At 48.3% G+C, this 15,521-nt stretch overlaps 1 protein-coding gene across 1 annotated transcript in view; it reads left to right on the top strand.

Annotated features, from left to right (window-relative positions):
* LOC138468123 (putative deoxyribonuclease tatdn3-A) overlaps nucleotides 1-15,521 on the top strand; it is a 1,043,131-nt gene that overhangs the window by 987,796 nt on the left and 39,814 nt on the right. The gene's annotated exons all lie outside the window — the stretch shown is intronic.

Below are 15,521 nucleotides of genomic sequence, written 5' to 3' on the forward strand. Positions count from 1 at the left end.
TAGCCTTTTGTTTCAGGCGGGGCGGGAGGCGCGGATGGCATTTCACCCCACTCTGTGCATATGTTAAGTATCCAATCTAACGGCGGCTCCTCCTCATTATCCTCTTGGTACATCTTCCAAAGCTCTAAGAAGCTAGCTAGTCGTTTATCTAACTTTTTTCCAGTGTATATGGCGTGCAAATATGTTGTCATGTGTTGCAGGACCGTTTTAGATGGCGATCCACCCTGGGGCAATGGCATAAACATTTTGTGGGCGATTCCTTTAACCCATTCTGCACTATACTTCTTCAGCTTAGGTTCATGTTTTGGCAACTGTTTGCACAAGCGTACTAACGGTGTAATGTCTTCCATGCTTAAAATTACTTATCTTCTCCTCATACAACACTTTATTACATTTTACGTTTCTTAAACAAAATCAACAATATGAGCGAGCACCAATCGTCGCAAGCTCCAATCCTGTTATTTCACAAAAAATGGCTTTTTACTTTTTCAACCAACATACATCAATTCATGTCACACAACATCCTAGCATACAATCGCGTAATTTTCATGCTGTTTTCCCCCCAAAATGTCTTACCTCGTGACGTCAGAGGAGAAAAAAAGACATAAGACAGACGTAACAGACTAGACAGGCTCCGGCCGGCTACACAAATCTCAGGCCCCCTATCATTATCCCGACATGGAATTTAAGCCCATCACTTTCAGATCGCCTCTTTCATCGATTCTGGTTTCTTATTGTGCCCTATCTTTTCAGGACTTTGAATGCAGGCTTCTTCTAGCGCTATATTAAAGCAGAGATATCGGGGCGTATCCTCTAGCTCGGATATCCTCACGGTACCCTCTCTCTGCTCGGGTAACCTCCCGGTATCCTCTATGCTCGGTCACCCTCGAGTCAATATTTCTTTCCCCTTATATATATACATTCTACTCTTACACTAACGTTATATTTGTCCCATCTCACTCCATTACCTTCCCTTACTTGTTCTAGGGCATGCACATTTTTTGCCAAAGTATTTAGTCTTTTTCACTCACCGTTGGCATTTTCTTTCCTCTCTGGATGCTCGGGATCACTGCCTTTGTTACCGGCTCTCCCTGCTTTTCGTTCAGTCAGCTGCTCGTAGATGTGGGAAGGGGTTTGTGGGAGAAAGCACAGGTTCCTTTAGACCTCAACCTGCAGGTTTTACACTTTAGATTAACCACTATCTACGGGGAGCCTCTAGGTCTACTTACCCGGATGTCAAAGGACTTGTGATATTGCCGAGGACCTAGAGTTACCTATGTCGACGGTCAATGGGTGTCTTATCTAATCAATAATCGATAAACCATCCTATCTCTGCTACCAAGTGTGCAGTAGGACCCCAGCCGGCCCATAGAGCTGGGGGTGCCCCAACAGCACTTTAAGATGAGTAGCAGCACCCTTAAATGGATGGGGATGCAGATTAATACTCTCGCATCTAATCAATAATGACAACTCAATGGTTTGGCAAAGGGAGTCCGTTTAATGACAAGTACAAAAAACGGGGAGTTTGTGAGCTCGAATTTCTTTCTCGCTTCAACAACTCCAATAAATTTAATAAAAAACACATCATTTATGCTAAAAACTCGTCATCACTGATGTGTAACGCTTAAAATCTGGCATGCAGTTCAAGCCAATCCCCGTGGCCGATTTGTGGTGGTGCTCGGAGATATGTGGGGGGACCAATGGGGCATCATCACAGCGTATGCCCCACCCACACCTACAAAGGAGCTCCTAAGTGAGCTGCAAACAGTGTTGCTAGAAGAACGAGCAGAGTTATGGGCCTTGGGAGGGGATTTTAACGAGGTTATGGAGGTCACCAATGACAGATCACACAAGGGACTTAGGATCCGGGGTGCCCCGACCCCGCTATACACCTTTGCGGAAGCAATGGGCCTGTCTGACTCCTGGAGGACACTGCATGCCAACAACGTTGGGTTCTCGTTTTATTCCAATGCACACAAGACACTTTCGAGAATCGACTATGCTTTCATCCCTCGGAATATGTCCCACAGACTTACGTCTGCAGAATTCTTGGCGAGAGGAATTTTGGACCACTCCCCCCTGCTTATAACTTTGAAAGGCACACATCACAAACCACACGCCATCTGGCGCCTGAATACATACTACTTGGGGTTGCCCGAAATCGTTGAGGGACTCGCGGATAAGACCACAGAATATTTCGATCTAAACAAGGGATTTGTGGACTGTCCGATTACGAAGTGGGAGGCATACAAGACAGTCCTTTGGGGAGAAGCCATCTCCTTGGCATCGGCCCATTGTAAACGCCACACCCAGGAGATAGCCGATGCAGAAAGACAAGTGTCCGAATGGGAGGAACAATTCTTTGAGCTTGGAACTAGTGCTTCACAAGAAGCCTTGATAACGGCTCAAGAGGCATTAAGGAACATAGCCCTTGACAATGCCCGGACCACTCATTGGTCGACCCGGAGCCAAATCTACGAGAAAGGGGATAAGGCAGCCAAGACCTTGGCCTGGCTGGAGAGATGTGAACAAAGCAAGGGCCAAGTGCGAGCCATCCGGTCACCCGCTAGAGAACTATTGACGGCGAACTCCGACATTGCGGAGGCATTCGCTAACTATTACAAACAGCTTTACTCCCCACATATGGAGGGCCCTATGCCCGACCATCCCAACTTTCTTGACTCAGTCGAAATCCCATGACTCACCACACAACAGGCCAAGCAACTCGACTCTGAGATTACAGAGAATGAAGTGCAAGATGCCATAGCACAGCTCCAAACTGGGAAGAGCCCAGGACCCAACGGCTTTCCAGTGGAAACGCCTAGGCAGCACATTAACCGGACACATGAACTGTATGTTTCTTCGGAGCAAGGAACTGGGGGCATTTCTCTTAGACCTCAGAAGAACGTGCATAGTGGGGATCCCTAAACCAGGGAAACCCCCAAAATATTGTGCCACTTATAGGCCTATATCGCGTATAAATGGAGAGGCAAAAATCCTTGCGCGAGTCCTGGCTAATAGACTGCTCAGGGTGATTGAATCCCTTGTTCACCCGGACCAGTGCGGATTCATGCCTAAGCCCACTCGCATGATTTTATGCAGAATCCAACTTGCTGTAGACCGGGCCCCAGTGCTTTCGGACCCGCTAGCCTTACTAGCGGTTGACTTTGAGAAAGCATTTGAATCGGTTGGGTGGGAGGCCCTGTGGGAAATCATGGTACAAATGAACTTAGAGCACTGTTTTATCGGCTGGACTAAGCTTTTCTATGAATCCCCTGATGCAATGGCGAGAGTGAATGGAAAGTCATCCAGAATGTTCCCACTGGGTCGCGGGACCAGGCAAGGCTGCCCCTTCTCCCCCCTACTATTCCTTCTTGCTATCAAGCCACTGGCATTCAAACTCAGAACGGACAACAACTGATACGGCTTTGTCTGGCAGGGAGGAGGAAAGGACCGACTCTCGCTTTATGCGGACGATCTTCTCATGTACCTCAATAATCCAGTGGTCTCCTGCCCAATCGTGTCCCAAACTCTTAGAGAGTATCAGAGCTTCGGGGGCCTCAGAGTGAACAACCAGAAGACTGTATACTTCCGATTCAACGGGGTGAGGCCGCAATCCCCGAGCCCTGTCCATATCATGTTTCCATCCTGGGCTTCACATATCTGGTCATACGTATCAGTACAACTCTGGATGATTTCCTCCACTTTAATCTACAACCAGTGTTGGATAGATTCGCTAGAGACGCCTCTCACTGGCAGTCTCTCCCACTGTCGCTATTGGACAGGGCCGAGTTGTTCAAAATAATGACCCTTCCGAGGCTCCTATACGTCCTACAGAGTGCCCCTCTCCCCATCCCCCCGAAACATTTGCAATAATAGACAGGATCCTATGTACATTGCTTAGGGGAGGGAAGCGGCCAAGAATCGCTCTGGCCACAGTGCAGCACTCCGTATGGGAAGTGGGCATAGGACAATCATGCATTTGCATGTACTACTTAGCTGCACAAATGGGGGTAGTAAATGATTGGCTCCATGGTAACTCCACACTTCCACATGTCCGCATGGAACTACCCGCTATGCACCCCATCTCACCCCTCCAGGTTCTATATGCTGACGAGGGAAGAGTGTCAGGGATGCCACTAATGACACTCCATATCCGCCACATTTGGAAGGAGGCACACAGACACATTGGTTGGGGAACAAAACCAACACTAGCCCAACCCCTAGGGCACAAAGCGCTACTCCCAGAAATACAGAGAATGGGAAGTTTTGGGAACTGGGAAAGACAAGGTATACGTACATTGGCACACATAGACCATGAGGGGCACCTACTAGAGTTCAATACCTTGAAAGAATAATTCGGTTTACAACCCATGGACCGCTTCAGACACACAACTCGCTCACGCCATGAACGCTCAGTTCCTGAAACTGGTGGATATACCCCCCTGCTCCCCACTGGAAACTAACGTCCTCCCGGACCGTATCCCCTCAAAGGTCACCTCCGCGCTCTACCAAACTCTTAACTCTTTTGGCACCAGGGAACTCACTAAGTTGAAAGGGAAATGGGAAAGGGACCTGGGCAGGTTGGAATTGGAGGAATGGGTGGACGCATTGATATTTCCCCGGGATATAGGCATTGATGCTAAGTTGAGGCTAATACAACTCAGAATACTGCACCGATCTTATAACTCTTGAACAATGCTAGTTAGGTGGGGTGGGTTGGATGATGAGGCCTGTCTTCAGTGCAAGCGAGAAAAAGGTACTTTCTGGGGAGAGGTGGACTTCACCAAATATGAAAAATAATTTCTTGCGGTTGCACTCGGTGTGGGGAAACGATTGATAGCTGCACCCTGGGGCTCGGCAGAGGCACTGTGCTTAAACCAAAGGTCCAATGAAATAAGCAGGTGCGCATCCATGGAGCATCGCATCTACAAAGTGAGAGGTTGCCCCAAAAAATACCAGAAAATATGGGGGAAATGGATGAACGATGAATGACCCCCTAAACTCTGTTCCTCCTTCCTCACCCTGCCACCCCCCTCATTTCCTCCTCCCCATCTCCCCCATGCCTGGGTGGTCTCGGTGCTATCAAGAAACACTTATGATTGTTGACATATATGCTACATCTTCTGACCCTGCTGCCTTCTATTTCTATTCTTGTTCATATTTACGTTCCTATTGTTTTGCTTGTGTAAAACTCAATAAAAAGTGTTATAAAAAAATATTATCCCTACCTAAAAGCTTCCCAATACAAATAATTAGATTTGAATTAGATCTAGTATTTATCCAGTCAATAGTGGCTTGGCAAATGGTAGCACTATACAGGAAATGTCTAACAACTGACACTCATGCCCCAACATTGTTACTGGCACTTGCTAACGCATTAACTGGGAAGCATGACATGTCACTGAAATCTTGGAGAGAACATTGCACGATCGCAATGAAAGATGCTGACATAGACTACTCCTTATTTTTTCTGTTTTTTAAAAATTGTTTTTTATTTAACTTATTGCAGTTGGAATACATCGTAAAGATACAAATGTTTTAAAAAATCAGTTGTTCCCTTGATCTACCAGCCCCCACCCCTCACTCATGCCCTTCCCCTCTAACTTTGCACAACACAGGCTCTTGGAATGTATCATCATGACGTTGGTTACAACATTGTGGCTGGCATTCCTGTCATGCAAGTTGGATCGACTTTTAGGCTCACACGACCTCCATTGCGTTTTAGCTAAGCGTCCTGAGCCCCTCTCCCGGCCCTCAGATTGTGTCCCATGCTCTCTGCCTGTGGGCAGGGCAGTCCCCGCTAACATGTAAGGTGACATTTTATGGGTCGCTATTACCCCAATATAGAATCAACATTTCCCACTCCATATGGAAGGAGGCTAGCCTGTCATTCACCATTGGAGTAAATTTTTCCAATACGAAGATGTTCCAGAGTTTGAGGGACCATTCCGCCTTGGTGGGCACAGTGCGCTCTTTCACTTTTGTGCTATGGCCACTCTGGCTGCTCTCAGCATCGCCTCACAGATTTGTGGGAGCCTACGTTCGTCTCTGGGGGCCTCTGGTACTCCCAGTAACATTTGTAGTGGGTAATGGATAAGCGCTATGATCGTTACCTCTTTCATCCAAATAAGGACTTCCGACAAGTACAACTGGATCCTGGGGCATGACCACCACATGTCTTATATTGTGCCTCGTTCTCTGCACTCCCTGGGTTAGAGGGAGGAGACCCCAGAGTCCATTTTGGACAGTTTCTGAGGGGCTAAGTGCCAGCCATGCAACATTTTGAAGTTATGCTCCATTGTCGCTGTGAACAGGTTCCAATGGAACATGATGCAGTAGATCTGGTCCCATGTGTCAGCAGTTATTTCCCTCCCGGTCTCCGCCTCCCACACTTGCCTGAAATGTTATCTTCCCTCCAGGCATGCCGCGATCAGAACTCTATACAGTTTAGAGAGGGACATGCCCCTACTGGAAGTTGACTCGTTTAGAACTCGTTCAAAGGGAGTTGGCGGGCGAGATAGGTTAGAGAGGAGTTTCAGGTCTGTACAGAATTCCTTTAGCCTTAAGTATTCGAACACTGTCACCTCCTCCTCCCCCAGCAACTCCCTCAGCATTTCAATATTTTTAAACCGTGCATCCAGGAAAAGTTGGCCCACCCTCTCCAAACCCTTGTCCAACCACCTTTGTGCATTATTAAAACCCCTTTTATCCAGCTCTATTGGGGGACCCCATAGTGAGCTCAAGGGAGATGGCTAGGAGGATAGGTTCCAATTTTGCCCCTTATTCTTCCACAGTGTCCATATTACGCCTAGCACTAGGTGTTTGAAGGCTCGCTGGAACAGACTTAGTCGGAGCCCACAAGAGGTCTCTAATTTTGCCTTGGGGAGCACACATGTCCTCCAGGTAGGTCCAGAATGCGCCCTTCTCATCCCTTGTATGCTCCTGAAGAATGCAGAGTTGGGCCGCCTTGTAATAGAGATAGAAGTGCAGCAGTGGGAAGCCTCCGAAGTCTCCAGGGGGGAGGGGGTTGGAGGGTGAGTGTAGTTCTTTTGATTCTGGACCTCTTTCCCTGCCAAATGAAACAAGTGATCGTGGAGTTGAGTCTCTCTTGAAGATGTCTGGAATGTGAGTGGGGAGGACCGTGAAGAGATACAGTAATTGTGGTAGGACCGTCATTTTAAGTGCGGTCATCCTGCTGTGCCAGGAAAGGGTCAGGGGTGCCCAACGCGAGAGGTCCGCTCGCAATTTAGTCAGGGCAGGGTTGAAGTTGGCTTCCACCAGTCGATTCAGGTAGTTGGGGATACATATCCCCAGATATGTTATTTCCTTGTCTTCCAGCCTCATTCTCCATAGTATTTCTTGTGCTATCCCTGGGGTGCGAGTCGGCTGAAGTGACAGGAGACTGGACTTTGTATTATTGATTTTCAAGTCTGAGAATTCCCCAAAGGAGTTAATTAGGGCGAGTAGTTTGGGGAGGGATTGATACACAGCCGTCAGTTAGCATAGGATGTCATCTGCAAACAGTGACAACTTGAACTCGGTCCCTCCACACCCAATCCCCTTAATCTCTGGATTATTCCTGACTGCTATTGCCAGGGGTTCCTTGGAGAGCACGTAAAGGAGCGGGAGAAGGGCGAGCCCTGTCTAGTTCCCCTGGTCAGACTAAGCGGTTGCGATATTACTGCGTTTACTAGCACTCTCGTTGACGGTTCTGTGTAGAGTGCGGTGTACCATTTGCGAAAATTAGTACCCTAGCATATTTTTTCAAGCATCTTCACCATGTAACCCTACTCCACCCAATCGAAGGCTTTTTCTGAGTCAATCGAGACCAGAAAGCCATCTTGTTTTTGTTCTTGCGCTAGGTGTGTTAAAGCTATTGTTTTATGTATGTTATCTGCGACCTGACGTCCCACAATAAAGCCGGCCTGGTCTCCATGTACCAGGGAAGGCATCAGCGCTTCCAACCTGATACTCGGTAATTTAGCAAAACTTTTTACATCTGTGTTCAATAGCGAGCTGGGTCTGTATTATTTGCATTGAGCTGGGTCCCTACCTTCTTTCGGGAGCATGACTATCAGGGCCTTGAGTAATGAATCCGGGATGACCCTGGTTTCCTGTACCTGGTTGAATAATCTCTCCATGAAGGGCGCTAGGGTTGAACGAAACATTTTAAAGAACCGGACAGATAAGCAGTCCTCCCCTGGGGATTTTCCCGACTTCAGCTTCCCAATAGTAGCACTAATTTCCTCCACTGAGATTGGAGCCTTGAGTATGCCTGCCTGTTCTGGGGAGATGCCCAGTATTGGAACGGAATTGAGAAACTCATCTATCTTAGTCCCCTCCCCCTTGTATTCCACTGCATAAAGATTTGCATAGAATTTGCAGAATTCCTCAGCTTATTTACTGATTTTTCTATACCCTTTTAGAGTCCGTCTGGTAGATGGACCCAACCCTCTTAGAGTTTCTTTGTTCCCGCAACTTCCAGGCAAGTATTTTGTCCACCCGGTCCCCTTTCTCCATATATTTTTGTTTAAGGAATGCTAGTTTCCTCTCTGTTTGGTACAGAAGGAGGTCCTTCAACCGTGTTCTATATGCTTGCACTTTGGCCAGGTTCTCTGGGGAAACTTGTGATTTTAGCTTCCTCTTGGGTTGAAGTGCCTCTATTTTACTTATCTTTCTCTCCCTCCCTTTTCTTTGTCGACCCCAACTTAATGAGTTCCCCCCCGTAGGGTGGCTTTGAATGCCTCCCAAATTGACATCACCTTTACCTCCCCATTGACATTGAACCGGAAGAATTCCTTAATCGATTTCAGCAAGCCCTGGCTCACCTCCTTATCTTGCAACAGCAGGTCGTTGCACACCCACTTCCCATTTCTTTGTTCAGAGTTCCACTCTCCCAGTTTGAAACTAACTAGATTGTGGTCGGACCATGGGACCGATTCAGTGGCTGCTCCCGTGACCTTCTGTACGATGGCTGAATCTAAGAAAATATAGTTTATCCTAGAATAAGTACAGTGGACTTCGGAGTAGAATGTGTGTGATGGGACTGCCACCCCCTCCTGGGCCATGGCATCCACCACCCAAGCTCGTTATTTGTTTGAGCAAAGTGTCAGGCCTTCTTCCTTTGAGTGAAGGATCCTCTGGACGGTATAGCCCCCTGCCTGTGTACCTCCGGGTCCAGTACCATATTGAAATCTACTTCTACAAGCATGTACCCCTCTACAAAGTATTGGATTTTCCCTTTCACCTTTTCCTAGAAATTACCTTGGTCTTCATTTGGGCCATAGATTGAGATCAGGGAGACTTTTTGATTTTTTTTTTTATCAGCCCCTTGGCTAGTATGTAGCGACCTTCTGGATCTTTTTGGGCAGAGAGCTCAGTGAAACCCAGTTTGCTTGCGATCACCACCGCCACACCTCTCTTTTTAGAGTCGCATGAGGCGTGGTAGATTTTTTCGACAGACCTAGCTCGCGTAGTTGGTTCATCTCCCCTTCGCCAGTGGGTCTCCTGTAGGAACATAACGTCTAGTTTCATGCGAGTGAATTCCCGAATCGTTAGTGATCTCTTCTTTGGAGAATTAAGTCCTCTAACGTTCAACGAGCCCAAAGACAGCCCTGATGTCACATCATGCATTTGGAGCTTCAAATGGTCCTCCTATTAGTTCCTAGGATTAACACTCCTCGGTTGCCTAGCTGCCTTGCGCATTCTCACGTTCTTTACTAGCCTCATGTGAGCCCCATATGTTGTGTTATCTGCAACTGTAAACAGCATCCCCCCTCCAACCACAACCCCCACAACTTGAACTTTCCCTCCTCCCCCCTTTTTTAGTCACGTCTTGGCCCTGAATGAGGTGATCACCATCCCCGGACCAGACCATCAGGGCCCCCTTCTACTTCAGGCTTTCTTTGTCCCTCCGTATAGTTCCTTTGGAGCCCCCCACCAAAATCGTTCATAATACTCAAGCCTTTTGTGAATGTCATGATCACTGCTTCCAAGGAGCCAGGACCAGCCCAACGTCCTTGGAAGCAGGCCCCTAACCCTAATCCTAGGCACCAGCCGGTCCCCACGGGAACCTTTTGGACCTTGTCCTGGCGCCGGTGGCACCAGGCTCATCAGAATCAATGGTCCCGGCACTGGAAGCGCCGGGCTCATAATATGTGTGCAGATGCTTGGGTGGACTTACCTGCAGCAGACCATGCTGCTTACTTACCAGCCTATTAGAAGTTCCCTGTGAACAGGAACTACTTTCTTACCTGGGTGGGGCAAACTCCACTCCCTGGATTCAGCACTGGAAAGCTTCTGGAACTGGAACTCTTTTCTTACCTAGGCGGGGCCGTGGAGGAAGACGCCTCATCACTCTAAGGCTATTTAAACCACACCCGATAGACGAAACGTGCTTCGCGTTATTCTGCATCTGCAGCAGAACGCTCACCGAGTCTGTTCCAGCCTTTCTTCTTATGATCCTGAATCTGCAAGAAGCATACTCACCATTCTTGCATCCTGAATCTGCAAGAAGCATACTCACCATTCCTGCATCCAGTCGAGAGCAGCACCTGCAGAGACAAGAAAAAGCAGGTTAGCAAGGCAGCCTTAACTCGCAGTGCTACTCACCTGATCCATCGGCTGCGGTCATTTTCGGCACGCTGCACCTCCGCCTGCGAAGATAAAAGCATTGTATCTACTTACGGACATTCCGCGGACTCCGGCGCTGCAAACCAACTTCTGAAAAAACAAAAGAAGAGACATTAGACAGGTATTTACTTACGCCCATCGCGCTCTTCGCAATAGAACGCCTGCAATACTCCGGCGTCTCTTCGGCACGAACTACGCTGCAAGGGGAAAGACAGTTAGAGCCCTTGCATTTACTCACGCATTTCCAGGCGCTTCACTCCATCTTCCTCAAGAGTCCTGCAAGACAAAAGGGAGAAAAGCATTATACGAAGTCCTGTTCAATGTTAACGTGCCTTGCACCTAAAGACTATAAAGACTAAAAAGGTGTCTGGAAACTCACAGCTCATGCAGTTAACGACGGTAACGGTCTCCTGAGTCCAAGAGGCCTATGTTTCACCAGTGAAGGAACTGGCAACAGCGCCCTGCGCCCGACGCAGATGGAGAGCCCAGCATTCACCTATCTAAGGTAAGCACGTTGACCTGGGGGTTCTACGGAGAGGGAGAGAGAGGAATAGGAACAGTGAACAACCCAGACCATTAACCCCCCATATTCTTTCACCTGCAGAAACCTCACCCTACGAGTTCGACACACAGTGCGAAGAGGTTCGACCCCAGAAGCCCATCGGGTTCTGCACATCACCTTTCGAGTCACAGACACCTTCCTGCCAAGATCAGCGCCTCCGTGGGAATCAGGTGAGCGTTACAGTGTACCACTCGAGTCTCCCCCTCCCCCCTTCCACTGAATGTGTCATGTCGATCCACGTCTCACCGTCTTTTCTACTTCCCCATGAGGAGAGATAGGTCCAGTCGCTAGTGTGTGTACCCTGCTGTTATGCTTCGCTTGCTCCATATTTAAGAAATTATGAGGCAGGGGCTGCTTGCATTGATGTATTCATTCTCACCACTGTGCTGGGAACGATGGATTCAGCTTCTTGAATTGACGGTATCCCCTGATTCATCGTCTGTCACTGGGTTTTTCTGTTCTGGGGGCTGCCCCTGTGCATCCCCTGATTCCGAGGCGTTCCCGCTCTGTGAGTGCTCTCCCATTAGCTCCCGCAACATTCTACCAATGTCCTCTCAGGTTGATCAGATTGTATTTGTATCCCTTCGAGTACAAAATTAAGGGAGGAGGGGAACCCCCATTTGTATTGCGTTCCTTTAGCGTGGAGCCATTTAGTCAGGGGGCTACAGAGGCGACGTCTAGACAAGGTGAAGGTGGACAGGTCCTGATAAATGCTGATCCGGGAGTCACCCCATTGTATTGGGCCTGCCGCTCTAGCCTTTTCTAGGATCTTTGTCTTCTCTGGATAGTAGTGGAATCTTGCTAGTATTGAGCGGGGGCCTCGAGTTTCTCCTCCTCCAGCTCTGTGAGCTCTATCTATAGTGGGTTCCGTGGTGTTCTCCTTGTTGAAAAGCTTTTTAATGACGTCATTGATTCCCTGAATGATGTCTCTCTGCGTCTCGCCTTCCCTTTCCGGAAACCCAAAAAAACAAAGGTTGTTTCGCCGTTCCCTGTTCTCTAAATCATCAATTTTCTAGGGCACATTATTCCTCTCTTCTTTCTGACTCTGAGACCTGCATATCGAACTGTGTTTCCAGAATGTCAACTGAGGTCTGGTTGGCATCCAGGCATTGGATCCGGTCATCCCTGTCCACCACTTTTTTGTCCAGACCGTCTAGTCTACGTGAAATGTTAGCTCTGTAACCTTTCAGTTCCTCCAATATTTCTGCTATGTCCCTCCTCAAACTAGTCACATCGTCTGCCATTGTCGAGCGGTCCGTGGGCGGCAGCTCTGTGGTTAGCCAGGGTGCCAGGTTGCACTAGAATTTCTGGAGTGCGTCTGCCCAGCTCATACGCGTGGTGGAAGGTTCCGCCCTGGCTTAGTTGACTGTGGACCAGGGTGAGGGTTTTTTTCCCTTTCCGCGTCGACCCTGGGCCGCTCGCCCTCTGGGGCCTCTGATCCTCTGGTGGGCCTGGCGCGGCAGGGTGTATAACCCCTCTTCTTTGTCGGGGGCCTTCTCTGCTAATGCCGGTGACTGTACCTTCTACACTGGGGCCCCCCGGGTGCGGGATCTGTATCCCTTCCTTCTGCCTCAACGGGCTGGCTTGCGTTTGACGCTGGGCTGTGTGGTTTTTAGTTGGTTCCTGGAGGGATTCGGCTGTCCCTGTGATTGGAAATGCCTGACGCCGGGTGTGTTGCTTCCCCGTGGACCACTATCAGTTGGGCGTACTCTGTGCAGGCTTTTCCGCCCTCCTGGTACTTCCCCGCTTCCTGGGGTAAGGTGCTTTTTCCTAGGGTACACCTGCTTGGTGTCGCCTTCCTGGGGGATGTGGAGACTCCCCAGGCCTATTTCCAGTGCTGTCTACTGGGGACCGGCCTCATGCAGGGCCCCTCGGGTCAGGCTAATGGGAACCTTCCATATGTGGGCCCCCGGGACTGCTGTTGTACGTGTGGGAGCCACCCAGGGGTTTGCATCCACTGGGGGTGAGGGGTGCTGCTGACCTCACCTTAGTTCCACCTGCAGGCCACTTGTCCCTCTACACCCGCTTCGCGCTCCGTGCGTCTTCATGGGTGGGGGAGTTCACAGCTGCGCGCCGCAACTTCAATTATATTGGAGACACAGGGTTGGGGTAGTGTGGCCTTCCCTCTTAGTATCAAGGCTTTGGGCTCCTCCTGCTGCATCAGAACGTGGGGGCACTGCCGGTCCACATTGTTCCCTCCCCTTGAGGCACACGGGGAAGGCTGGGCCATCCCTCATTCGGCAATGGTGCTCTTATGTTGCCAGCCTGGGTGCCTCGGTGTTGCCTAGAGGTCCTGTAGATCTGCGGAGTGGCTCGGAGATTCTGCCGGTCCTGCCTCCTATTCTCTGGGCGTAACTCGGCTTTCCCGCCGGCTGGGCTCTCTGTTGTTTTGCTCACGCACAGCCCTGGACCTGAGCTGTTCCGGGTGCGGGGGAGAAGTCAGGTTCCCAAAGGCTTCTTGGGGGGGGGCTCCAATCCGTTTACTGGCCTTACTGGGGAGTCCGACGCAGATGTTTTATTTCATTTCTGTGCCCCCTGGTGACGAATCACCTACTCCCTATTAATGGAAAACCCTGAGGTGGCCAAAAAGAAACGTAAAGACTATGGATCTCATTACGGGTCCGGCGGTAACTCTGCCGGTGCTACCGATAGGTTTCCGCCAGACCCGTAAATAATTACTGGCACCTGACTTCCCGGTGCCACCGGGAGATTACAACTCCTGCGGCCCGGGCAGTCAGGCACCGGCAAAATGTATATCCCCATTCCCATTGAGTCCTACAGGACTCAATGGGAGTGGGGACACGGATGCGCCGGCACGGTTGCTAACGGTGCCGGTGCTTCCATGAACAGTCTGCCTACCGTGGCCGCAGCACCCGGCAGGGGCAGACTTGTCGGGCATGGCGGCCACGGCAGGTAGACTTGGAGTCTGCCAATCCAAAAACAAGGGTGCCGGTGAGCTTACCTGCACCCTTGTTTCCGGACAGGCAAACTCGTAATGAAGCCCTATGATTGGATAACCCGATGGGATAAATGCACTAAATATTAAAGTTTTTAAATGTGGGAACTTTACAATGAAATTACTGCACCAAGTTCTGACATACATGCATAAATTCTCCGACCAGAAATATAAAACGCATATTATGCGACTACGCTTTAATTTATGGCCAACCAAAGCTGCACTAGCGCCAAGATGCTTGTGGATACTTCCTACAAATTCTGTATTATAGCCTTTGAAGATTAAACTGTAGAACATCTCTTAACCAAATGCACAAGTCTCACGATCTGGAGGAAATAATACTTTTATAAAAGTTTAGATTACTAAATCCTAAACAACTGTGCCAAATCTCACTAAACATCTCAACAATCAAGTTTCTGCTAAGGTTAAACCTAGAATGTGGGAAATAAATGGTCCACAGTATATTCCATCATGTGGTCTAATCATTATTCTATGCATTCACATCTGAATTCAGTAATGCCTATTTTGTTGGAAACTAGAACTAGATGAATTTTCATATTTAATGACTGAGGTGATTAAGCTAACAGACTCTATTTTATTTAATCTTCAGAAATAGACCCACATATAATGGTTTATGAATTGATTTTATGTGAATTTTAAATTGTAAATTTAAGTGAAATGTATGTGTCTTTAATGTTAAGATGCAAAGCGGTGAGTACTGGGGAACTATCAACCATACTCAGACGAATAATTAGAAATGAGTACTCTGTGACCATATAATATATAATTATGTGATAGTCTCTTTTTATTTCTTATTCGTATTTTAACTAGGTTGCGAAACTGTTTTGTCTCAAATATGACATTTATATTTGTATTGTGCTTACGGTTCAATTGTAAACCAAATGCATATATAAAAAAATAAAAAAACTAGGTCAAGAGCTCCCACTGAGAAAGTTCATAAGATGAAATAAGAAAGATGGATAACAGGAGACTGGCCCGCAGCAGAAAATAAAATAGAAGGATCCATCACATGTTCATAAAAAATGTGATCTGCTTTATGCTCACTTGTCCCTCTTGAACTTCTTCCTTACAGACTTAGTGAGGGGGATATGATAGGAGATAGAATAGCAGTTGAAGAAGATGGGGGAAACGGAAAGCACCATAGAGGGTGCACAGAGGAAAGTAGGAGGATGAGGGAGCAAAAGTGAGAAGGAGAGATGCACTGCTCAGCGCCGATCAACGCAGAATGCTGTTTTGCTTTTCAGACACGTGTAATGACCTCAGAATTACTCATCCGATTACACTGACTAAAAGTTCTTGGACTCAGGAAGGTAATAATACACACTTTAACCAGTATTTAGAAAATGA

The sequence above is a fragment of the Ambystoma mexicanum genome, chromosome 4q (assembly GCF_040938575.1).
Source record: "Ambystoma mexicanum isolate Mex_15411 chromosome 4q, UKY_AmexF1_1, whole genome shotgun sequence".
NCBI lineage: Eukaryota > Metazoa > Chordata > Amphibia > Caudata > Ambystomatidae > Ambystoma > Ambystoma mexicanum.